We start from the raw sequence: 26,262 nt of genomic DNA on the forward strand, positions 1-26,262 counted from the left end.
AACAGTTTTAAGTGCATTTTAAGTTATTCATGTGATTAGTTTTGCATACGCTATCCATTGTAGAGGAACGCATATACTTGTCATTTGTCCGAACCATAAAAGTGAATTTATGATGGACGCTTAGATGGATTCTGCATCTTTGGATTTTCAGATTTAAAGGGGAAGTAGGTCGGGATGTTTTTGACTTGGTTTTTGGGCACTTTTTGATAGCCAAGTCAAATTTCCAAAACAGATTAGAATAGATATTTATCTCAAATCATAGGATTAAGTGTTCATAGGCTTCGCCAACTAAAATAATTTTATCTGCGACGACAGCCAGGTGAATTATCTACTTTAATTGCGAACGTTAATAGGTTTTGTATTCTAGTACAAACGTATGCTAATAGGGTGGTTTCAGTAGGAATACAGACAACAATATGCCCAAAATGGTGCAACAGGCATCCCAACATGATAGATAGACACGACCTCGCCTCTACCTCGGGAATAGCGTGACCGCGGGTGTCATCTACAAGGTGTTTCGCACTCCCCATTTCTATGATAACTTCATTATCATAACCAGCAAAACATTTCCCATAACATTCTATTTGATGAGCAAATCCAAACGGAAAGAAGTATTATTTACATTGAATAATTAATGGTTCATAAGATGGTTGTGTTTAATACAGGCAGCATGGCGCCGCAAACGGTCATGGCAAAACCCCAGGTTTCCCTCTCACGAATTTCCAATCTAAACTTCGTGTTAGTCATGAAAATTTCATACTGGAAATTTCACTGAGCGGGAAAAGTTGAAATTTATTTTAAATTAAAAGTTTCTTTCTGGAATTGAGCCATAATCGATGATCCAAGCATTTACATAATTTGTTTAATCGATTTATTCAAAAGGGTATTCAGTGATTTGCGACCAAGATATTCTGAATTTATAATATTCGGGTGAAATTGAAAAGCAAAAGATCAATTACTCGAAGTTTAACGAAATTCAGATAAGTATCAGATCAATATTAAACAGGAATTGGATAACCAGTTGCAATCTAGGAAACCCGAAATATGAAACTAGATTGTGGGCTGACGTGAAGAAGTCTCTCTATTTCTGACGGTTCCCTACAAACAATCTATAATTACTCTAAATTTAGAAGAGCGTTCATTCGAGAATTGCATAAGGAGGATAAATAGCTCTCCTTCATTTTAAAAATTCAAGATCTCTACACACATCTAGAATAGTCGCCTAAATTTGATAAAACGTCAACGTCGATAAACGTCAAGTTTAAAGCGATATCCAAACTGAACTCGATAGACCGGTGAAGGATTATGGCAAAAACAAACAAGGCGTTACCCAACAAATGGACTACAGCTTTGCAACCAGGCAATCAGGGGGCTGGGCCATTTACTAAAAGCATTCTCATTGCAGACCAGATTACTTTTTTGTAAGGATATTCAGATTGTCTCCTTTCTATTACCACCATTTTTCCAGTTTTGGTAAGGTACCTCACCTCGCAACAGCAGGACCAGCACAAAGACGAACAGAAATATTCGCCACCGAAACAAAAATTCGAACATGGACAAAAAACCAAGATTTAACCTCTTCGACTACTGCACTGTCAAGGAGAATGTCTTTCTTGAAATCCACGAATTCCTGTCAATTATAAGATAATGTGTTTTGTTCAAGTGAAATTCAACTCATCTGTTTGACAAATGTCCAGCTCAGCGGACAACTGTTCCTGCTGATACAAAAATCGCAATAAAATCCTGGAACGCATCCAAGGACAGTCCAAAAGCTTGATCGATAGAAAGTAGGCCGGCTTTCGCTTTAAATCCGCCTGTATCAACCACAGGCCCATGACCAGGAACGGACAGCGATGTCCAGTAGGTGCGAAAATCGCAATATGCTCCACATAGGGGTTTTTGTCAATTATATCTCAGGAGTTGATAGCTAATCTATAATACATTTTTACTAATATGGACTCAAAATCCTAATTACTGGAAGGAGTTTACTAACATTCGATACACTCACGTCAAATAATAATGAAACGTCAGGAGTTATAGCACTCAACTTACTGAAATCTTTACAGTGCGTTTGGTTGCAAGCTTGCGATCAGATTTCCCAAATCTTAGTTTCTAAGATTTCAACATTTCCCATCCCCAATTGCCAACCTGTACAGGGTTCTCCTTCCTTTAGAAGGATATAAATGCATCCGTGCGCGTGCTTCTCTCAGGAGCCTGAAGTCTACCAGGGCCTCGATCTAGCTTCTTCTCTCCTTTCAGAAGCTCAGGCACTCAAACATCATATGTTCCGGGTTGTCCGGAATCCCAGCACATCTGTAACAGCTCGTGGAATCATCCGCATCGATGTGATGTAAACACGTTCGGTAGCAACCACAGTGTCCAGTGACGAATTCCAGCCAGTGATCGTTCACCCCCCATGTCCTCGGTCAAGTCTAATATCAGCAATAAGCTTGTATGCAAACCGACCTCGGCCCACCGTCGCTGCCAGAGTCTATGCATCTCCTCTCTTGCCATTCGTCGGTGATCTGCTTCCGTTCCCGGCGGACACACCTGCCTCCGTTTGAACAGACATCGCATCTTCCTCTCTAGGTCAATAAGGACCATCCCTGCGATTACGAACACCGCATCATTCGAACTAGTTGGACATGCGCTGCATAGCCTCAGTGCAACCAGACGATGGGCAGAATTCATCTTTAATTCAACTATCAGCAGCTTGCTGCACTGTTTTGGCCCACCTACGTTCGGTATCATCCTGGCAAGAACCGTGGTGGTCTTTGCAGGTTTTTCACAGGGGTACGATATATGCCCTTTGAAACTCAGCCCGGCATCAAGAGTCACGCGAAGGTGTTTGATGGTCGGCTTTGAGACGATCATATGGCTTCCAACCCACAGACTGATGGTATTTTTTCTCTGGCGATTTGTAATGAGAATTGTCTCTGTCTTCTCCGCCGCCAGGCTCAGTAAGCCCCCCCCCCCCCCCCGAAGCCAGGGCCTTCCAGCCATGATAATCTCGGTGGCATAAACCTCCACATCCTCCGGGAGTTTTGCACAGATCAATATGGTCAGGTCATTTGCAAAATCGACCGACGTGCTACGGGAAGCAAGAGTACCTCGTTATACATCACATTCTAGAGTATAGAGCCTAACATCAAGCCTTTTAGTACCACCGCTGTGATGATGTATTCATCGGGTCCGTCGTCCATCACGTACCAGAGAGCTATGTCCGACAGGTAACTCTCAATTAGCTTAGCTAAGTAACCAGATGCATTAACTCTAGCCAATGATTCTTTAATGCGGCCCCGGTTGACGGAGTTGAATGCATTTTTTACATCCAGTGTAACCACGCCATAGCACTTGCCAGAAAGCATTGCCTCTCGATCCAAGTCCACCACTCCTCCCACCTCGCCAACAGTAGAGCGATATTGTTCATTCGCAAGACCTTTCCAATCTTCCACAATTGGGAACAATTTATTATAGATGATGCGCTCGAACATCTTCCCTATAGTGTCCAATAAACTGGGTCTCTCAGTGGCTTGCCGGGTTTGGGCAACAACACCAGTTTTTGCCTTTTCCATTGCGGAGGAAATACGCCTTCCGCCATGCACGTCTCAAAAGTATTTATAAACCAATCAGGTCTGGTCCCCACCGCCAGCTTCAGCGCGACATTTGCCCTTCAACTTTTTCAGGACATGCCCCAGGGGTTTATGTTGGTGTCCACACACAGTCGCCTAAAGTAATCTCTTTTACTCCTACGAATGGCCTCATTTATTCTGCACGCAACGTCCGAAAATGTCCTTCATACTCCTCGTGATCGGGTCTTCCCCGGGATTGCTGGAACTGCCTTCTTGCTCGAGGGCATGCGAGAGGAGTACTCTCCCGAGTCCCACCACTTACCTCGCTTAGGCCCAGAATGTTCAGCTTATGTTATATCTTCTAGTTGGAGGAAGCAAGAATTCCGACGACCCTCCCAACCTTTGCCTAGGAGCGTGCACACATTCCAAAAATCAATCATGGGCCGATAGCTAAAGGTCTTTGCGGTGAGGTCAGCACCTATCCGAGGTGTGTTGACGTTTCGGTAGCAATAAAGTTTCAAAATTTTGCAGGTTGCTAGCCCACAAATGTCTATCCCTTTTAGTCTTTTCTTACGACAAGCAGAGAAGACTTTGAGTGAAAGAAAGAAAGAATACCGAATTCTTTCTTGACCGTGTACAGTTATTGTTATGCTATCTTAGGCGACCTTGAAGTAGGCAAATATACTTATGTGTTTATGGAACTCACTAACTCGAAGTATTTCCTGACAAAAGATATTCTACACCTGCTTCGTATTCTGGCGGGCCTATCAGTTAACACTGAAAAGTCAACTGTCCATCCGGCCGTCTCTTGAACTGAAAACTCATTATACATACCGGCAAACTAGATGGCAACATCTGTTGATCCCTGGCCGTGAGAAGCGTTGGACATAAAATTCATATGGTAAACAGGACACCCACTACCTAGACAGCATGTCCGACGAGCTGCCGCCTTATCCCACTCATATCACAGGCCTTTCTGCACTTCCTGCCGTTTTACCGACTAGCTGCACCGTTGTTTGTCAGTTGATCACGGGCTAACAGCCGAGACCAACTCGTTTCGGACAAAGTTTACCTGTGAACTGTCCAAGCGCAACTGACAGGACTTCCATTGGTCGTACATTTACAGAAAATATCCACCGTAATATTTTTGAGTTACATTTACGCTTTGGTAGCGTTGCTGACATGGCTCCTCTAGGTTAAATTTTTATCTTAAATGATTGGCGGATATTTAACCTCAATATCCATCATACCAATGGCTCTCAAGGGTTTTAGCTTTTGAGTTACCTAGTGAACTGTGGCGACCTTCATCCAATTTATGTTCAGCCACACTCTCCAGCACTCTCCTTCACTCTTAGATCTAGTTGGATTTGCCCCTACAGATTAATACTACGTCATCAGCATAGTCTGAGCCTCCTATTTCAGTTCTTCCAGAAGTTCGACCACTATGATATTTTACATTAATGGTGATTGTATCCCATCGTCTAAGCAACCTTTGGTCTTCCTTATGGCTACAGTAGGTCCACTAGCCTATTTTTCAATACCTTCCACTCACAAGACAAAAGGAGCCTTCACCACTTTATGGATAAGAGCGTTCCTTATTTCTGCAGACGCCGCACACAATGCACACAAGGCAGCCTCTTCTATTTCTATTGCATTTGTCAAGTGACGTAGTGCCCTTCCAGCGTCTTATGCATGCATGACACAAATATAAGAAATTATGTGTTGAAACTTTGGTTTTGATATCATAGTTTAGGACTTTCTTTAATATCCGCAACGACAACTTTTCCTCGCCTTCATGTCCTCGATATATAACATCTTTGCTTACCACTTTCAATGGGAGACCTACGGTCCAAAAGTCTAGAAGCTATTACGCTCTAAAGAAGTGCTGATAAAATGTGCTCTGAAATGGGTGATCTTTATGATTTCAAGCTACCCATGGTCCATATAATTCTAGCTTCCGAATATACCTTTTATGTTACTACCAGGCTTATTGTTATCAACTTTATTTTCATTCTAACTCGTGACACAAATTGCTCGCTCCGTCACAGCACTCCACCCTCAGCTGAAATCAAAGGATGTTTCGGCGAGGAGCCAGCTGCATGGCTCCCCCAGCTTAGCCGCGCAAGTCAAAATGGATGTATCGCACGTCCCTTTTCCTGGGTGTGCCTTCTTCTAGGACTTAAAGCTTTAATTGGACCAGGGACATCCTCTAGGATAAAATGATACGGACTTTACTCCGCGCGACGGCGTCCGCGCTAATGAGTACATGCCCGCAGGATTTGAGATCACTGAGCACTTCAACTACGTTTTTCGTGTGATTAGCGGGAGCTGATGGCTTTACCTTCCGCACTACAACTGTTTACAACTTGCGGCCAACTGTTTTCGGAAACGGGAAGCTCAAGATCGCTCGCCCTTTGGATGCAGGGATAATCAGGTGGCCGAGAAATCTCACCAGCGCTTGCAAGGATTTGTACTTCTTAACGTTGAGTGCTAGACCACGGAGGCATTGAAAAATGCACTTATGGATCGGCAACATCTTTAAATACGATGGAAAGAGTGTTGAGCGTGCAGCTTCTTCCTGATGACCTAAAGGAGTATTCCGGGGTCAACGAGGGATCTGTTGTGCAGATCAATTAGCAATCCATAGTGGCACATGAAGTCAGTGCCTAAGGTGAGAGTGCTGGTATCCGCGTCAATGAAGCGCCATGAAAATGTTTGTCGATGGTCTAAACTCATATCTACCTATCTGTGGACTTACGTTCGGATCGACGAAGAATTTGCTAACGCGAGTTGGTGTTAATTTATGAATTCAAAATGCGGGAAGATCAAGACTCCAGCCCTTGTATCGACAAGGTAGTAGCGCCAGTTCAAGGGGTCGTAAATCGTGAAGCGACATGGTGCTGCATTTCGGATAGTCGTCGCCAGAGCTCCAGGCGAGTCTCTTTTTTGTGGCGAGAAAATGCAGGGGCTGGTACATTTTATGGCCTTTTCGACGAGGTTCCTAATGACTTACTACCCGATCGCCCGACTGTCGCTGCTTCGTGGTTCGACGTGTCATACCTGAACAATCACGGGTTGCGAGTGGACCTCGTGGACTTTGTCTGGGGTGGCAGCTAACATGTCCAGGGGCGCAGAATCTGCGCATGCTAGGATGGGCTGTGTGCAGCCAGAAAAACTGCAGCAACTCGGTGCAGACTGTGTACCCACCCAACTACTTAATTCCGCACAACAATCGCTCTGTCACAAAACTTTAGCTCTGCCAGTAACATTCACTGACAGGCGCATAATAAGCTGCTGATTTGGCCTCTGGTAGGAAAAGTCCTCGAGCACGTCAGCGATAAACCCAATTGTCCCCTCATCCATCCCGACAAGCGCGTAATTAAATCGTGTTGCGTCCATTGTGGCGCTAGCTAGAGCGACCTGCGCCACCAGCTGGCGAAACCTATCTGCCGCACTTCTACGCCAAAACAATGGTACCCGCCACGGTTGTCATTGAGGAACCTACCTCCATTCTGTCTGTGGACATCCTATGGCGATGAGAAGCAATCAGCAAGGACGACCGACACACCAAGAGAAACGAAGGCTTGTATCTCGTGCGGCGTGGCTACGCGGGATGATGACGATTGGTAATTTTGATAACTTCATCCAGAGAGACGGATCAAGTTTGCAGCTGGCTACGCCGCGCAATGAAATCCACTTTCCCTGGATGGTCGATGAATGGGGGCCCTAGAATCATAAGGTAGAGTAGTAAAGAAAGAGTGTAGTCTTCTCAACAAGGCCTGGACAGAGCTAAAGCACTTTTCGTCGAATCGACGTTTGGTTAATGTCGGCCACTATATAATAGGCTCTTAGAAATAATATTGTAAGCAAGTCTGAACGCAATAACTTTCGCCTTCAACTTTTCACTAATTTTTCTGGTAGATCCGCCCAAATTTAATGGCACTGAATTTCATAGTCTCCATAGATTTTAAAACTGAGGTTACTTTGCAACATCATTTTTCCGGGGCTAAAAAACATTTAAATAAGCTTGAATTTGGTCACAAACAAATTAAGTCTCACATGTGCGCACAGTGAAAACTCTCTTTAACTTCCAAGTTATGTTATGCTAACAATAACTTCTTCAAACTTTGCTACACTCAACAAAAGGTCAGACGTCAGCGAATTTTATAGGCTCGAGGTTAAGCGACGTCAATAACAAAAAGATACAATAATTCCTCCTGAAAAACTTCCTTTAGAGCGTACGAAATATTTCCTTGTGCTACATCTGCTTCTGCTGTGCTGAAATCTAAAATGTGTTGCTCTAAATACAACTTCCCCTGCTACTTAGGAAAACTTGAACGGATTGCACAGAATTCTGGTAAAAAACTTGCAAGAAAATGGAAAACTTCTCTCCTGAAAAATCAGGACATAGACGATGGGAACGAATAAATGGAGGACAAATATGCGAGGAAAGTAGCACATTGAGCCAAGGAAGCGTTGGAGTGAGTGGAGTTATTAACGAACTTCTGACAATAGCAAAGCTTATCACTTTTTCAAGAAGGGAACCGGGACGTGCTCTGCTTTTAATAGGTAAATAGATAGGGAATCCTTTGAAAGGGCGGCTTACATGAATGCAAAAAAGATATTAATGTCTACAAACTATCAACATATTGGAAACTAGGTCCAACTAATGAAATAAAAACCGAACCAAAAATATGGCCAGCAGCATTCCATTAGGCAAGATAAACATTTGCCCTAGCCTGGGGGGTTCCACACAACCTACGACTATTCTCTGGACGAGACCTAAGTCGATTTCCAAATCAAATATGTATTATCGAAATTCGAGGTGTTGTACAGAAATACGAATACGAGTTTATTGAATTTAACTACAAGCAAATATGGCCCGCAACCTAATAAGCTTTCGGTGTTTAGTTTGTAGAAGCTTGTAAAGCCTGACCAAATATTTAGTCGCTACAACATTTATGCATATTACCCGGTTACGAATGGATATGCAGATAAATCCCTCCTTGTACCGTCCAAATCCAACCACACAGTACAGACAAGGGTTGCTGGTATGAAAGCTTAGCCGGAAGCAAAAATCAAGCGTGATGAAGCGCAAGATACAATTTAAATGCGACAATCCTGGCAGGGTAGCAATCAATGCAATGTGATTTGTATTCGCAATGCAATCCGGCAATAACACTGGTTAGTGATTGAGAGAGCAATGCAATTTAATGCATCTATTGTGTAGTGCAAACAATAGATGCAAAAGAATTTGCATTTCGAAGCTGCATCGCATATCTTATGGATTTTCAATGGTTGTGGTACATGTTGTGCTTCTTAAAACTGCGATTAGATAACTTAACGCAGTAGTCAGGAAAGCAATAACTTTTCATGGGAATCATGGGAAAATACAGAACTCCGTCAAATTGGACAATTAACACTTCGTATTACATAAACATGATGAACAGTTCTGATGGTATTTTCCTTGGGGAAACTCGATAAATTGTCAAAAAACCGGTGGGGAATATCGAATGAAAAGGAGACCATTATATCATAGAAGCATAGCAGTATAAGGAGGATAAATCTGGCGAGCAGATTAGACCGCGATTATGTCTGTAGTTGCCAATCAGGGCGTCAACCACATTTACGCACCATCGTTCACAGTTACCTGAAGTGCGCTTCAGCTCCCTCACGATTTGCTGATATGCACGCATTCCTCCTCTACTGATTTGCGCCAAGTGCCCATGAAGCGCCCTACAAGCCGACCATCTTGGGAAAGTGATGCCTACTGTGCCAAGCTCCGCTTAGGACCTCAAAATCCTCCAAGGTTTTACCTCGGTAGCACATCCCGCTCTCTGGTAAGTCTCAGATATCCAAGATTTCCGTATGAATGGAAGTACCAAATCTGCGGTAACTATACCAGGTCCAGAGATAAATAACTCTCCGGGGGGAAACTCAAGTTCAGCGGTTTTTCTACATTTAAGTGCACTAACAGCTGAAATTATTTCTCCTCTGCTTGGAGGAATAGTCCGTATCCGCATGCTACGGTCGCTAGCCACTTCATCGACAAGCGGAGGAACCAGCTCCTTCGTAATGCGGTATAGACTTCTGAAATCATTCCGTTCTGCGATATCTTCCGTTTCTCCGATCAGCGTAATAACAAATTCCCTTTCGTCATTGCGCACACTTCGCTGAAATTCTCCGGATTTCGCTCGATATCGAAGCTAGAGCGCGTCACGCTTCCTATCACCCGCAGCGGTCAATAGAGCCTTCAATCGGTCCGCTTCTACGATTCCTCTGTCAGCCAGATATTCTGACGCTCCTTTGGGAAGTGGTCGACGACCTGCGCAACACTGTAGAAAAGAGTATTTTTGATGGCTGTCCAATGGTGATGATATTCGCAAGCGAGTTACTCACTATCGAGCGACAGCTGGATAATGCAAGCGGTCGATGTACAATTTGAGGGGGTCTTAACTCCCCAACCCCAGTAGAAGTGGCGGACGAAACACGCAAGCAAATGTAAGCGACCACAAAATGGTGATCCCTTTTAAGGAAGATATCTGCGCCGCTCTTGTTACACATATCCAAGAAACAACAACTCAATCTACTACTGATCGAGAAGTTTTCGATCTAATTGCTCGTACAGTGTCGGTCCTTTGAAACCCTTTAATGGCAGCTCTGTGCTCGAAGAATGTGCCACTAATGACAAGGCGGTAGAAGTTACAGAATTCCACAAACCTCCCCACATGTCCGAGTAAGGTGTTGTCACAGCCCACCATTCAGATCACCTATCCCGATCAGAATGTCACCTTTAGGAAGTCTCCCCAGTCTCCAGAGTCCTGCGATCTTATTTCGCTTGGGCCCAGAATATATCGTTGTAATTCTTGCTCGAGTTGGAGAGAGCGAGCATTCTGTGGAACCTCGCTGCCGTTGTCGAAGAGCGTGCGCACCTTCCGGACCAATCATAGCCCGTTTTCGATAGTCAATGGTGGAATGTGTGAGGTCAGCCCCTATCCGAGGCAGAGAAGACTTTGAATGTATTCTTAAGCCCTAGCGCATATGTCAAATGCTACAAGAATAGTAGAAAACCAAGACTATATCTGACGTACATATAATACCATGGCTGAACGCGCAAGACATCCATGAACCCTGCTTCTACAGCTGGACGGGCTTCAATGCATTGTCTGTTTTAAATTGACATTTTTGTCATATCGTGGAGTCCTTAAGAAAGTCTTCTACCGTCAAGAGTAAATTGGAGGCCTATTTTTGCAAATTAATTGGAAAGGAACCACAAACTTGTATATCTTTTGACTTTTTAAAATTTTTTTTTCTGAAAAATACACATCGTTTTCCCTATGTCCTTGAAATGTCCCTATCGGAGTCCTTGTCAAAATGGCATGGGAAACATTGAGGCACCCGAATGGTCATCATGTCTATTCGAAATAAAAAAAATGTACTTCTTATTAATAAGTCCTCCGGCTGTCTTCCTGTTCGGGATTTATATTATTTTGAAATTTTCCAAAAATATGCATCATTTTATAAGAAATTGTAATTTGCAGTTTTTTTTAACCCCTTAGAGCCCCTTAGCGCAGTGTCAAGGCCGTAGAATTCTTTTTCCTCATTAGGAAAATGTTCCCGTTTGGTCGCATTTTCCTTTCTCTGTTGAATCTGCGTCCTTTTTCAGCGTCACTGACCCTGAGTAGTAGATGGACTTCACGCCGAGTTAAGCCGCATGCGTCTGCCCAAAAATAATCATCAATATGTCCATAACTTGCAAAGTGGACAAAAAACCTTCGCTACAGATCATTACTGCTAGGGGGGTAGCAATTTCAACCACTCATTTCCCCGAGTACAAATGTTGGGCAGGCAAAAGTCCAAATAAAGCTATTATGGAATTCGTTGCTGTTTTGAATGTGCGCACCCAAAAATCTTTCTAACATATAATTCGTGTACATCGATTTCATCAACTGTACAATATTGGAATCAATAGGAATTTTAACATGCTGAAAACTTGTCGAAATTCCTTGGGACACGACCTGACGCCACTTAGTGAGCGAAGTGGTCACACGCCACTAAGCGCTCGAAAAGGCCACAGTTGTTCCCGCTCCGAAATACCTATGAAAGAAAGTGCTTTTCACGGAATCCTTTTTCAGGTGTCCTCTCAAAATCATCTACTTTCAAAATATGCAAATCGCCTCAACTCCTCGTTTGGAATAATAAAAATTAAAACAGACTTTTGATAACACGTCGTCCAAAAAAAATCACATTCTTCTAAAAACGACAAAAGTGTGTTAGCTATCGCCAGCTAGTATCACCTGAATGCCAGAGACCTCTGGCCACACCAAGATGACCAACATTTTTTAAACCAAAACCTTTTTTTCCAAATCATTGATGGGACTTCAAATACAATCACACCATCATCAACGGCGCAACAACCGGTATCCGATTTAGGCCTGCCTTAATAAGGAGCGCCAGACATCCCGGTTTTGCGCCGAGGTCCACCAATTCGATATCCCTAAAAGCTGTCTAGCGTCCTGACCTACGCTATCGCTCCACCTTAGGCAGAGTCTGCCTCGTCTTCTTTTTCTACCATAGATATTGCCCTTATAGACTTTCCGGGTGGGATCATCCTCATCCATACAGATTAAGTGACCCGCCCACCGTAACCTATTGAGCCGGATTTTATCCACAACCTGACGGTCATGGTATTGCTCATAGATTTCGTCATTGTGTAGGCTACGGAATTGTCCATCCTCATGCAGGGGGCCAAAAATTCTTCGGAGGATTCTTCTCTCGAACGCGGCCAAAAGTTCGCTATTTTTCTTGCTAAGAGCCCAAATTTCCGAGGAATACATGAGGACTGGCAAGATCATAGTCTTGTACAGTAAGAGCTTTGACCCTATGGTGAGACGTTTCAAGCGGAACAGTTTTTGTAAGCTGAAATAGGCTCTGTTGGCTGACAACAACCGTGCGCGGATTTCCTCATCGCAACTGTTATCGGTTGTGATTTTCGACCCTAAATAGGAGAAATTGTCAACGGTCTCAAAGTTGTATTCTCCTATCCTTATTCTTCTTCGTGTTTGTGTTTGACCAGTGCGGTTTGATGTTGTTGGTTGATTCGTCTTCGGTGCTGACGTTGCCACCATATATTTTGTCTTGCCTGCATTGATGTGCAGCCCAAGATCTCGCCCCAATTGCCGCCTGCTCGATCTGGATGAAGGCAGTTTGTACGTCTCGGGTGGTTCTTCCCATGATGCCGATATCGTCAGTATAGGCCAGTAGTTGGGTGGACTTAAAGAAGATCGTACCTCTTGCATTTACCTCAGCATCACGGATCACTTTCTCGAGGGCCAGGTTAAAGAGGACGCATGGATTCGATTCGTTCAAATATACATATATTTCCCTTCGCAAGTATTTTTTGGATGCTATCAACCCTATCTATGGAGATCTGAGCAAAGATGACCTTCTGGAGCATTGTGTCAGAGGTTTTATGCAGAACAACAATGGGATTTTGAACCAACTTAATGGGAAAATCTCACTAAATCAGGGTACAACCTCTGTCATCGCTGAAATTGCAGTTTATGTGGCAGCGTGTGTCTTCAATGAAGGCCCTTTGCTTTACTAACCATCATGCAAGACATGAGAATGAGTAGTGGCGCGAGAAAACGACCGGAGCCAGGGGCTGAAAAAACAGATTAAGCAGGGAGGATTCGTCTTAGATAGGAGCAAAAAGGTGTTTTAAACATCATGGATGATAGCAACATTCTTTGTGAAGCTGGCATCAACGACTCATTGTAAGCTAATCCGATAGAACTCGCATATGCCAAATTTTTTTGTGTTCAAAATTTTAAAGCACTGAACATAATTTATGAGATAACGCTGGAGAGTTTTTCTCAAATTTGTTACAATTTTTTATTTTGAAATAATAAATTAGCGGATTTTTTCCCCAAAAATCACGTTTTTCACTTCAAAATGTTTCTAAAAAATGAAAAATTGAAATTTAAAAAAAAACGTCCCTACGTTACCTGGGGAAAGCGATTATCTAATGAAAGAACTTTGATTTTTTGATTTTAGATAATCCAACACTGACTTATGAGGAGCACTGCAATTCTACTTTTTCTCCGGGACGCTTCCAAATAATTGCTGTCATTGCCTTATTTTTTAATAGTTCCTGATGAACAATTTACATAATATTCTTCGAATGCCACATCATAATGTACCACTGGTTCTAATAAATAGATTTTAACTGGGTCGTCAAAAAAAATTCACAAAATTATGCCTTTTTGCCACGAATCTCCCCCTCTGATGTAACCCAAAAGGAATTAAATCAATAAATCTTTAAAAAAATCGCAAAGGTAAGCTTGTTTTTTAGGCCAAATGATAGAAAACTCGTAACATAGGTGATAGCCCCGGCCGTTCTACCATAGAAAGCAAAGAATAACATCATGCTTCTTTCCTCCTTCCCCACGGGACTGGATTCATTTCTAACAATGGAAGTTTAATTTTTTCCTTTCCTTCCAATTAATACATAAAGCGCCATCAGAAATGTTTACATGAGCAATCAGATGATTAGTCTTACCCGCAATCATCCTTTCGTCATCCAATGTTCTTACCTCCCATCTAGTTGACCATAATAACAGCAAAAACATAACAATAATAGAAGAAATAGAATATATTTGAGAGCTAAAGATTAAAAGGTGTATATGGATTTATCAAACTGGAATTAGTTTATTATTTGTCTAAAGGATTTTAAGGGAAAGAAACTGGAAAATCGCAAAACTGCCGGAGAAAGCCAGGAGACTACTGATATTTAGTTGAAATAATTAGACGGTTTTCCCTTTTTGCCGCTAGTATTTTTATTCGCAGCGAATAAAATTATCTAATTATTTCGACATTTAGATATTGATTGACTTGAAGTTGGCAGCAAAGGCTTAAAGTGATAACTATCAGTATGCGAGCAAGCAACGCATATTTTTTTCCTTCCATTGATTAGCCCGTTCTAAATAAATGTGTAAATTGAATGCAAAACTTCGCTAAAGAAATATGGCTTCACCTAGCTTGACATCAAAATCTTCACAGAAATATTTGACATGCGAGGAAGTTTTAAAAATAATGGCCCATGGGAGGATCGAACTCACGACCTTCGCGTTATTAGCACGACGCTCTAACCAACTGAGCTAATGGGCCGCACATGAGGCACTAAAACGAGAATCTGATTCAATTTTTTTCTTATCTACATACCTATATATAACAACCTAGGTTTATTTTCAAATAAAGACAGTTATCAATCGAATCTTCGCAAAAATGATAAGCATTTCCAAATAGATTGATGAAATTAAATAGTGGATTATCTTCTTTTTTATTACATCATTTCTCGTCACATTCAAATATTTGGCGAGGGTTGTGATGTTTGTATTGTTGAAGTAGACCTTCAACAAATTTATAGCCGAAAAGCATTGAGGAATCAAATTTTAGATGTGGATAAACAGCTGTTTAACTTCATTTATGAGCTTTTTGATAGTCTAATTTCAAGCATTCTGAGCATGCTGAGTGAATCACCGCCGAAGGCATTCGTCATGTTACTACGCCTGGCATGAATTTTTCGGATGTTACCGAAGAGGAAGTTCAGCGAGCCATAAACAGCTCGATGAACTGGAGAGGTCCTGGTCTGGATCGGGTGCAGTATTTCTGGTATAAAAAATTTACCAGCATACACAGTCGGTTGACACATAGCATAAATCAGGTCATTAGTTAACCGGAGGAATTTCCTAAAAAGACCACGATGCAGGACCCCGCGGACGCAGGATCGATTACTTGCTTGCCAACTCTCTGCAAATCCATAACATCCATTATTAGTGGGTTAATGCGCACTTCGAGACCAACAATATTCTTTCCGAGGAGCAGAAAAGCTGCCGAGTCGGGTCAAGGGGTAAAGAGCAACCTATTATCTACTCGGTAGTTGTAGGACAAGCAACTAGAGACCAAAGAAAACTCTTTAGTTGCTATATCGATTATGCTAAGGTTTTCGACAGCGTCCCGCATACCTGGCTAATCGATGTCCTACGTCTGTATCGCATTGATCCCAATAAAATCCCAATCCCAATAAATTTTTTGGCGACAGTCATGAAAGGGCGGCATACCACCTTATCAGTGCGTTTATCTGAGGGTACCAATACCTCAGAGCTTATCAATATACGAAGAGGCATCTTCCAGGGCGATTCGTTGAGTCCCCTTTCATGGCTATTGAATAATCCTAGAGGGCACGGTTTTGCAATTAAATTGTACGTGCTAAGTGCGAGTTACATACTCGATGTATTTAGATGACATCAAGTTGTATGCTCGTACTGACGTCCACCATAGAAGCCTGTTGGGAGTACCAAAACTCCCTTAGAGGGGGAAGTTAAGAGCTCGATTACGGACAACCCATCTGCGGCATCATAGCTTATTTTTTCCAGTAAATAGAAGACGAAGGTAAGGAAGCTTCCGCCACCACGAAGGTAGAAATAAAGTGAAATTTTAAGCTGACAGATTTTTCTGCTTCACCTTTGCCAGCAAAAGCGAAAGAGAAGGAAACTGATGTTATGAAGACAGCTCATTTGATATCTCTATATGAAAATTAGACTATGGCAGTGGAAGGACATGGATGTTGCTATACCTCCTGGTATTACAACGTCCAGAAACATTACAAGAACAACGTCCAGACATCAAAGTAAAGGAAAACTTTGACGAAAGGTGGGAACAAACTAGTATGCATACTGGGACGCATAATCAACCCAAGGGACTCTTCTGTCAACAACGACGCTTGCAAAACGAAGTAAAGGATAAACAAGTCGGGAAACCGGAAGCTGGGCGCTTCAGGTACGAAAGGTTTTGTGTATTTCTTAGTACGTAGCACGTAATATATCCATATATTATGTGAGAATATCCACTTTCGGATGATATTGACATTCATAGTCTTGAATTTGCGAAGAAGCCATAACTTTGACGTATTATAACTTTTTTAGTAATAGTGCGATTTCCACCAAAGTTGGTAAGATCATGCTCTATATTATACTCTATATTATCGTGAAATTTCGTCGTGCTAGCATGAACTTAAGGGGGGTTTTGCAGTCAATTATTAAAAATTATGGTAATATACCATTATTAACTTTATTTAAAGAGATATCGTTATCGAAGGTATTTCGGAGCCCAGGCACCATATAGTGGCAGCCCCCTGATTTTTTTCAGATTTTTCGGTTGGGTAGTTTCTGAGAATGGCCCCCTTAAAGGAATGATCACTTTCAACCCCCGGCACTCCCCACCTTTCCAACAAATGTCAAAACTAAGACCGGCTTCGAAAAGTACTAACCGAGATCTTTCATTTGATACCCCACATGACTATATTTGATGAAAAAAAAATTTACACCCCCCTTTTGTATGTATGGGGACCCCCCCCCCCCTTAAATTCAACGTAAAAGGATGTAACTCACTGTATGCGTGAGCGCTCACAGTTCCCACCTTTCTACCAAATTTAGTGTCAATCGCTACAACCGTTCCCGAGAAAAATGCGTGTGACGGACAGACAGACAGACAGACAGTCGAAGCAGCAAAAAAGGCGATAGCAGCAGGTAAAGTTCGTATTGGATGCGTGGTTTGCCGGATACGAGAGCAAAGTCAGGTGCATAAATGTTTTAAGTGCTGGCAGTTCGGCCACATTGCGAAAGCCTGTACCAGCTCACAAGACAGATCTAGTCTGTGTCGCAAGTGCGGAGAGCAAGGCCATTTTGCGAAGGATTGCAACGGAAAGCCCAAATGCGTGTTCTGTGTCGAAATGAAAAATAGCGACAGCGCCCACATTGCAGGAAGCAGTAATTGCCCAGTATTCAGAAAGGCGTTCATAAATAAGCACAAATGAAGTTTATGCAACTAAATCTAAACCACTATCGAGCGGCCCAAGACCTGCTCTCCCAGAGCGTGTTTGAAAATAATGTCGACGTAGCTATTGTATGCGAACAATATGAAAATCTTCATAGCGGAGTATGGGTCGCTGACAAAAACAGCAAAGCCGCGATATGGAGCTGCGGAAGTCGTGCTATAGAAGATGTAAAAAAACATCCAGAGAACGGATTCACACGTGCCACAATAGGAGGTATATACATCTATAGTTGTTACGCAGCCCCGAGCCTCACGCTGGAGGAATTCACTTTGTTGCTTGAGAAACTATCTTTTGATGCCAGCCGCTATAATCCCAAAATAATTGCCGGTGATTTCAACTCATGGTCAGAAGAATGGGGAAGCAGAAAAACAAATGCAAGGGGGCAAATACTGCTAGAGGCATTCTCGCGTCTAAATGTCGTACTTGCGAACTCTGGGGGAGTCAACACATACCGGAGGGGAGAATTGCAATCGGTAGTAGACCTCACTTTCGTCAGTGACACCCTTATCAAAGACTTGCAGTGGCATGTTAGCGAAGAGTACACACACAGCGATCATCAGGCTATTGTCTTCCAAACCTCGCGTAGGAATTATATGAAGCCACCAAAAAGAATAACGATGAGCTGGGTAACTAACAAATTCGATGAAAAAATGTTCAAGGAGGTACTTCTAGATGACACATTGGTATCGGGAAGCGCACAAGAAAAAGCTTTACAGGCCGCGGAAAAATTGCAGCGGGCATGCGATGCCTGTATGCCACGGCGTAGCGCTTTCCGAAGACGAAATCCCAATTTCTGGTGGAATTCAGAAATTGAGGAATGTCGGAAAAACTGCCTCAGAGCTAGGAGATGCTCCCAGCGCAGAAGAAATCAACCTGAATTCGTTGAGCTGCACATGCAATACAAAAACGCGAGGAAAAAATTGCAAGTAGCTATCACGAAGAGCAAATTCGAACATTTCAAGCTGATGTGTAACGAAGCTGATTTTGATCCATGGGGTGGCGCCTACAGGTCTGTAATGTCATCACTGAAAGGCAAGCGCTCCCCACCGATTACCTGCCCAAAATGACTAGAAAACATAGTGGACACTCTCTTCCCAGAGGATTTGAACTACACAAATCTGCCTAAAGTGCATGTAAACCCCGACGAAATTCCTGAAATGGTAGAAGAGGAAATTTTTGATGCAGCAAGGAAATTCGCTGAAAATAAGACCCCAGGGCCAGATGGAATCCCGAATATCGCCCTGAAAGTGGCAGTCAGGTCAGCACCAGGTATGTTTGTCAAAGTTTTTACGACATGCCTTAGAGAAGGAGAATTCCCCGAGCAATGGAAGCTGCAAAAGTTGATACTTATTCCGAAGCCAGGTAAACCATTGGGAGACCCCTCCTCATATCGACCGATATGTTTGGTCAATACCATTGGTAAACTATTTGAACGAGTATTATACAACAGGTTGCTCGCTGTTGCGGAAAAGGAAGGAGGCCTATCCGACAAGCAATTCGGGTTTCGTAAGGGGAGATCAACCATCGATGCAATCAGCATGGTGACTGGCCTGGCTCGCGCTGCAATACAAGATGACAAATGCTGCGCAGTGGTGACCCTCGACGTAAAAAATGCTTTCAACACTGCAAAGTGGACGAAAATCGTAGAGGCTCTAACCAAACTAAAGGTTCCAAAGTACATTGTACGCATCGTTGTTGCATTTCTTCTTGGAAGAAGATTATATTGCGACTCGGACGATGGAGAGAAATTATTCCCAATGACCTGCGGCGTACCACAGGGGTCTGTCTTAGGTCCCTTACTGTGGTTAATTATGTACAACGGAGTGCTGACGCTACGCCTTCCTAACGGTGTGACAACTATTGGCTTTGCGGACGATATCGAGGTAACAATAGTGGCAAAACGCTTAGACGAGATCGAAATCTATGCAAATGAAGCGATATGGGAAATCAATTCCTGGTTGAAAAAGTCCGGTCTATCACTTGCTGAACATAAAACGGAACTAGTGCTAATCAGCAAAAGAAGGAAAGACACGACCGTGAAAATTAAAGTTGGTGAAAAAACAATTTACTCCCAAGAGTCGCCTAAATATTTGGGAGTAATGATTGACAAAAGACTCAACTTTAAAAAACACATTGAGTGCGCTGCAACTAAAGCATCTTCCATCGCTGTAACGATCTCGAGGATACTACCGAACATTGGTGGACCAAGACAAAGTCGACGTCGTCTTATTTCAAGGGTAGTTAGTTCCGTGCTACTCTACGCAGCTCCAGTTTGGGCAACCGTTCTGGAAAACAAATCAAGCTGCGGAAAACTAGGAATGGCGTATCGACTAAGTGCACTCCGGGTATGCAGTGCTTATCGAACGACATCAGGAGAAGCAGCATATGTACTGGCAGGGACAATCCCCATAGACATCTTGGCGGATGAAAGTCGGCGTCTCTACGACAATATGTATGCAATCGGTGAGTCTATTGTACTTCGACGGCAACTAGCACGGCGAGAATCCATAGCAAAATGGCAAAAGAGATGGAACGAGGCACAAACTGGCCGTTGGACCTACCGTATCATTCCACACATTCGAAGATGGAGGGAAAGGAATCACGGGGAACTAAGCTACGAGCTAACGCAGTTTTTAAGTGAACATGGAGGTTATCGGGCTTATCTTTATCGATTTGGACACGACGAGTCACCATGGTGCCCAAGATGTGGTAACGTGGCTGAGAATGCGGAGCATATTGTGTTTGAGTGCCCAAGGTTTACAGCACACCGAACTAGGCTGGAGGCGATCGCAGACAGGCGCTTAACACCTGGAAATATAGTGGAGTTTATGTTGGAATCAACGGAGGCTTGGAATCAAGTGGTAATTGAGCTGAAAATGATTCATGAACAGTTAAGGCATGAAGAACTGCGAAGAAAGCAAGAAAGGCAGCGAACAATAATGCGCTGCAGTTAAGAACTGATCCAGCCCCACGATGCAATGCTTATAGCAGTCCCGTGGGGAGAGTGGAAGAAGAAGGAGGTGGTTTTAGTGAGTAGAAGTCTCACATAACTGTTTGGCAGGAGCCAGCAGTAGGTTTTGAACCTTTCCACCTTCCAACGATGACAAAAAAAAGACAGACAGACAGACAGACAGTAAACCGATTTTAATAAGGTTTTATGTTTACACAAAACCTTAAAAAACCAGTTGAAGTTGAGGGCTTGAAACGTCCAAACACAACGCCTCCTTCAAAGCCTTCAACAGAATAAACGAAAGGGGGAGAGCTTCTTACCCCAAAGCAGAGCGGAGAAGAGATTAGAAAGAAGCTGCACTCTCAGAGAAATCGAATTTAAAGTGACATGCATTGAAGCCAGGTTATGGCAAAAACTAATGAACTAACTCTTTTTTAGCATATACGGAACCACAATTACTTCAACAAGTCGAGAAACCGGAAGCTAAAGGCTTCAGGCATGAAAACCGTTTTGAGTGGACATTTATCCCATTTATACCTACCTCGTAAGGTTTATGCATTTAGTTTGTCAGATCATTCCTTTTAGTATGCTGCTGATATTCAAAGTCCTATAATGCAATAAATTTGCACAAAACTGAAAAATTTGACCTATTATAACACTGTAAGTAATAGTACGTTTTTCACCGAACTTGGTAGTATTGTGCTCTATAGTCTAGCCTTTTTGACTGCAACTTGATTCTAGGATAAACTTAGGGTGCGAGGGTAATATGGTTAATATATTTTTATTATCTTTATTTGAACAGGTATCGGTATGGATAGTATTTTGAGGCATAGATACCATGTGCATGGACCACTATAATGTTTTTCAAAATTGGGTTTTGTAGCTTCTGAGAATGGATGCTTGAAATAACTGAACCTTTTCGGACCCCCGCTCTTCTCCCCTTTGCAACCAATGTCAAAACTAATATTGGTTTCGGAAAGTACTAATCGAGACCCCCTTTTGCATGTATATGAACCCCCTCTTAAACTCAACGTCAAACTATGTTACACTTTTCTGCCAAATTTCATTTCAACAGTTGTAACCGTTTCTGATAGGTGTGATATATAGACAGACAGTAAGCTAATTTTAATAAAGTTTTGTTTTGCACAAAACGCTAAAAACTCGGAAAATACAGCATCTTCAGTTTCATGCTGATAAAGTTACATCTTCCTATCTTTGTGATACAAAAGCTATCGCCTTAATTCAGTAAAATTGTTGGTATTGGATAGGGAGCTAGAGGGAGCTAGCCCCTTTTAAAACAAAGGATCAACAAACCCAACAGCTAATGCTCAGATACCATATAATAGTTAGAAGCAACCATGCTAACACAATTCGATACTCAGACTTGATCATCTTACAATACCAGATTAATGACATGAGGAGAAATGTCAAAAATTTGCCCCCGTGCACCTATCCCATGATTTTCTGTCAGGTTTGCTTATTACCGGAAGGAAACAGGGGTCAGAACTACTGCATAAGTCAGAGCAGCTAAATAGTCTCCTTCGATGCATGGCATCTATTCCGAGATAGTAAAAAATGGAATGGGTCGGACTCGAGCATGTTTGGCTTTCTTTTCTTCTCGGCAAAATGTTTAGATAGCCTTATGGCAAAGCTTGGAAAGGATGACTATTCAAATACAAAAAAAAAAAATGAGAGAAACTCATTAGACATTAAGGCCATACCCTCTAAATAAAAACAAATGTGCTTACCAGTAGGAAAGATCTTGGGAGCCTGGTCTTCATTCCTTCATTACTTAGTTCTGCTGGTGGTCTTGCAGAACAAGGCTTTGATAGACCCTCATTACAGACGATAATTTTTGAAGGAGGTTGCCGACCACCGCATTCGCACACTCCTCAAAGAGTATCGCAACATTACTACGGAAAGTAGTTTCTCCCAGTCAGTTAAGCAGGATGTGCAGCACCGCATCAACATTACCAGCTCTCAAAGCTTCTTGAAACTGGTCCTCTTTCACCCTAGAAGCTTGCTGTTGCAAAAAAAGAGTTTGATGACTTAATGACACAGTGAATCTGCAGACCATCCTCCAGAGGCAGGTAAAATTTCTCGGTCACTTGATAACCCCTGACGGTATCCAACCTGATCCAGACAAGGTTGAGGCGATAAAGAGCCTTCCCCTACCAACCACGGTAGAGGATCTGGGAAGGTTCTTGGGCATGTTAAACTTCTGGTCTGCTGAGGCCTTCCATGCGTTTGAAAGAATCAAACAACAGCTTGTTGATGCAACACTACTGGCATTTCTTCAGCGAGATGCACCCCTAACTCTGTCCGTCGATGCCTCAGATACAACGGTAGGAGCCACTCTTCACCAACGGATGAATCAAATGTGGCAACCGTTGAGATTCTTTTCAAAACAGCGCAGCCTAACTCAACGTAACTACAGCGCCTACGATCGTGAACTACTCGCCGCGTACCTCGCTATAAAATACTTCCGTTTCTCCCTTGAGTGCAGGCCGTTCAGCGTGTTCACAGACCACAAGCTCCTCATGTTCGCAATTAGACAAAAGCCCGATAAAGCGTCCCTCGCCAACTTCGACACTTGAGTTATATCAGCCAGTTTACATCTGATATTCAAGACGTGTCTGGAAAAGACAATGTTATTGCAGGCGCTATGCCTCGAATATCGGCTAGTCACTGAAAAATACTTCTGGCCGTCCATGAACAAGGACATAAATTCTTGAGCGAGACAGTGCATCGCGTACTAGGAGTTCAATATCAACAAGCACGTCCGGAGGGAAGTAGGTGCATTCCCTAGGTCAACCAACCGCTTCCACACCATCCAACTCGACATCATCGGCCTTTTGCGAGACTCGCACAGATTCAAGCATTGCATCACAATTATCGACAGGTTTATCTCTGTCGGACATTGCGGCGCAATCATGTGCCGAGGACCTCTATCAAGAGTGGATTCCGCGCTTTGGTGTTCCAGCTATTATCGTCACGGACCGGGGAATGCAATTCGAATCTACTCTTTTCGCGGACGCTGAAGGCCGCTCTAATGGTTCGCGACAATCCGTCGTGATCGCAGTCCTTACCTTTCGTCCTCCTCTGCCTCCGGTACAGTCCAACAAGAGGAGTTCACGGCCAGCCCCGCGGACATGGTGTACGGGGAGAATCTGCGCCTCGCCGCCGACCCTGTGTTGGACATCAGAGCAGGGTTTAGCGACTCAGGAATGCTGCGTCTGCTCAGGGACGCAGTGTCGAAAATGCGGCCAACTCCACCGTCCCAAAACGCGACATCAGAGGTCAACATCCTCAGGGATCTTGGGACGTGTAGACAGGTCCTCATTAAGGTAGACGTTCCTCGTAGGGCGCTGCAACCACCATACGAGGGCCCATTTAGAATTCTGGAAAGAGGCGATCACTCGTTCAAACTCGACGTCCGAGGCGGGCCCAAGTGAGTCTCCTTGTTGAGGCTGAGGGCCTTCGACGAGCCGGCGGCCGCTTTAACAAAGCGCCCATGAACGCCAAATTGGCCGGGTGACCCCCATTGGCAGGATCGCGTGGTCAATTTGCTTCGCTCCTCATCGGAGGCGCGAACTTAGGCACCAGTATGAATTCGCCTCCGCCGCTGCATTCAATCGCCGCAGTAACAGCTGACGGACTGATATGAGACAGGAGTGACAAATGTCAACAATGACATTTGTCAACAATCTCATTCTAGATTTTAGTCCCGCCCGCCGACCCACAAAAAGTAATAACAGTAATGTGTATTAAACTAATTTATAGTGATTTAGTTTTAAGTATATTTTTCAAATAAATAGAAGTGGATTTTATTCTCGCGTCATAGTTTATCATTGTTCTAATAGAGAACAACAAGCCGTCCATATCCTGGAGATATCACTCAAACGGTCATGAAGGGAACGTCCTAAAATTGAACTTCCAGAAACTCCACTGAAGAAGGGAAGATCTGGGTCTTCAGAGCACCGGAGAAAACCTTAGTTCAGGAAATAAATAAATAGGGATGCAGCATCATTCAGCACCACAACTTAGGGAAAGAAAATTTGGTACATGAAACCTCATATGGGGAAAACGGTTTCTCCAAACATTCAATCACATCGTTCTAAGTTAGAAACAGGGACGGTCCCCATATATAATAAACGAGGTAGACACATTGACATTTGGTCCATCTTTTATTTATTTATTTATTTATTTAATGAGGACAATACACAGAAAGCAAATTTCTTATTACATATTGTCCTCAGAGGGAGGAGCAAGCAAATGGCATATTTTGCGCTTAAAGCTAGAGAGGGACATAGAGTCAAATGAACCAAGCTGTAGGGCATTGTAGGACCGGCAAAACCTCGGGATCGGAGAGTGAAAGTAAATCTCGAGCTCGGCGAAGGGCACATCAAAAATGTCCGCATTACGTGTGTCATGAGACGAGGCGATACGGAGAGTAATATCCGAGTTGGCGGAGCAGTCCATCAGACCATTGCAGAGTTTGAAAAGAGTACACATATCAAGGAAAATACGGCGTTGCTGTAGGGAGGGGAGATTGAGGGTGCGGAGTCGTGACGGATAATCAACCCGTGGAAGGTTCTTTTTGTAAAAGAGGGTCCGGGTGAATTTGCGTTGTACAGCTTCAAGAGCGCGGCCGTCACGGATGCGGTAGGGGGACCAGACTACAGAGCAGTATTCAAGGATGTTTTTGACAAGGGAATTGAAGAGTGTTAAGGAGGGCTGGATTGAGGTAAAGTCGGACGAGGAATGTTCCATGAGATGATGAAAGAGATTGAAGTTGTCAGTTCAGAATAAGCCGTTCGCCGAACTTTGGTCGTTTGCTCCATTTTTGATTAAAAGAATTTTCATTGTTCACAGTACTGTATTTCGGAAACCAATTGTTCCTTTCTTTAGTGAGTTACATTCTTAGATGCGACAGCTTTTGGGGGATATCGAAATGAAACGTACAGACGAAGAAGGGTTCAGTTGGCCTTCGGAACAGTATCTACCTATCTTACTTCAATACTCTAAAGCCCTCTGCTGCATGACAAAAACTTCAAACTTCAATTGATACTTTCTATAACTGATTTGAAATCGTCTAGCTGGAACAGCCTAAACGCGAGTTGCATCGCTGCGTCATCGACATCCCTAATATGTGAACCTTAGTGAGATGAAAAGAAGCAGTAAAAACAATGGCCCATGGGAGGATCGAACTCACGACCTTCGCGTTATTAGCACGACGCTCTAACCAACTGAGCTAATGGGCCGTACATGCAATACTGGAGTCCTGATACAATTTATCGTTATCTAGAGTAGATAATCAATAATATTTTAAAATCAAGACCATTTTCAATCAAATCTCTACAAAAATAGCAAAAATTTGAAAATGAATACCTAAGATCGAAGATAGATACTGGAACTGGCGCCTGACTTCCAGATATCTAATTTTCGAAAGCGATAGCAGTTTTAATTATTTTCATCAGGATATCGATTATTCCATCTCCCAGCATCACCGCATCTACTACAGAAATATTAGGCATGAGAAGAAATAGCAAAAATAATGGCCCATGGGAGGATCGAACTCACGACCTTCGCGTTATTAGCACGACGCTCTAACCAGCTGAGCTAATGGGCCGCACACTAAGCACTAAAGTGGGAATCCTGATTCAATTCAAGAAGAAGAAGAAGCCAATTATATTTCATACATATATTAAAGAATGAACGATTTGGTAGTCTAGGTAACGAAGAAATTTCTGAGCCATACAACCACCGCCTAGTTCTGGATAAAATCTAGTTCAGTAGGCTGCGGTGGGCAGGTCACTTAATCCGCATGGGTGAGGATGATC

At 43.1% G+C, this 26,262-nt stretch overlaps 1 protein-coding gene and 3 non-coding genes across 4 annotated transcripts in view; all 4 read right to left on the bottom strand.

Annotated features, from left to right (window-relative positions):
• Positions 1-26,262, bottom strand: part of LOC119647917 (neuronal calcium sensor 2) — a 628,794-nt gene that overhangs the window by 500,087 nt on the left and 102,445 nt on the right. The window lies entirely within an intron of this gene.
• Trnai-aau lies at positions 14,668-14,741 on the bottom strand. Its single transcript has one exon. It is a non-coding gene; the product is annotated as a tRNA-Ile (tRNA).
• On the bottom strand, positions 25,610-25,683 carry Trnai-aau. Its single transcript has one exon. It is a non-coding gene; the product is annotated as a tRNA-Ile (tRNA).
• On the bottom strand, positions 25,978-26,051 carry Trnai-aau. The gene has a single exon. It is a non-coding gene; the product is annotated as a tRNA-Ile (tRNA).

Source organism: Hermetia illucens, chromosome 2 (assembly GCF_905115235.1).
Source record: "Hermetia illucens chromosome 2, iHerIll2.2.curated.20191125, whole genome shotgun sequence".
Taxonomy (NCBI): Eukaryota; Metazoa; Arthropoda; class Insecta; order Diptera; family Stratiomyidae; genus Hermetia; species Hermetia illucens.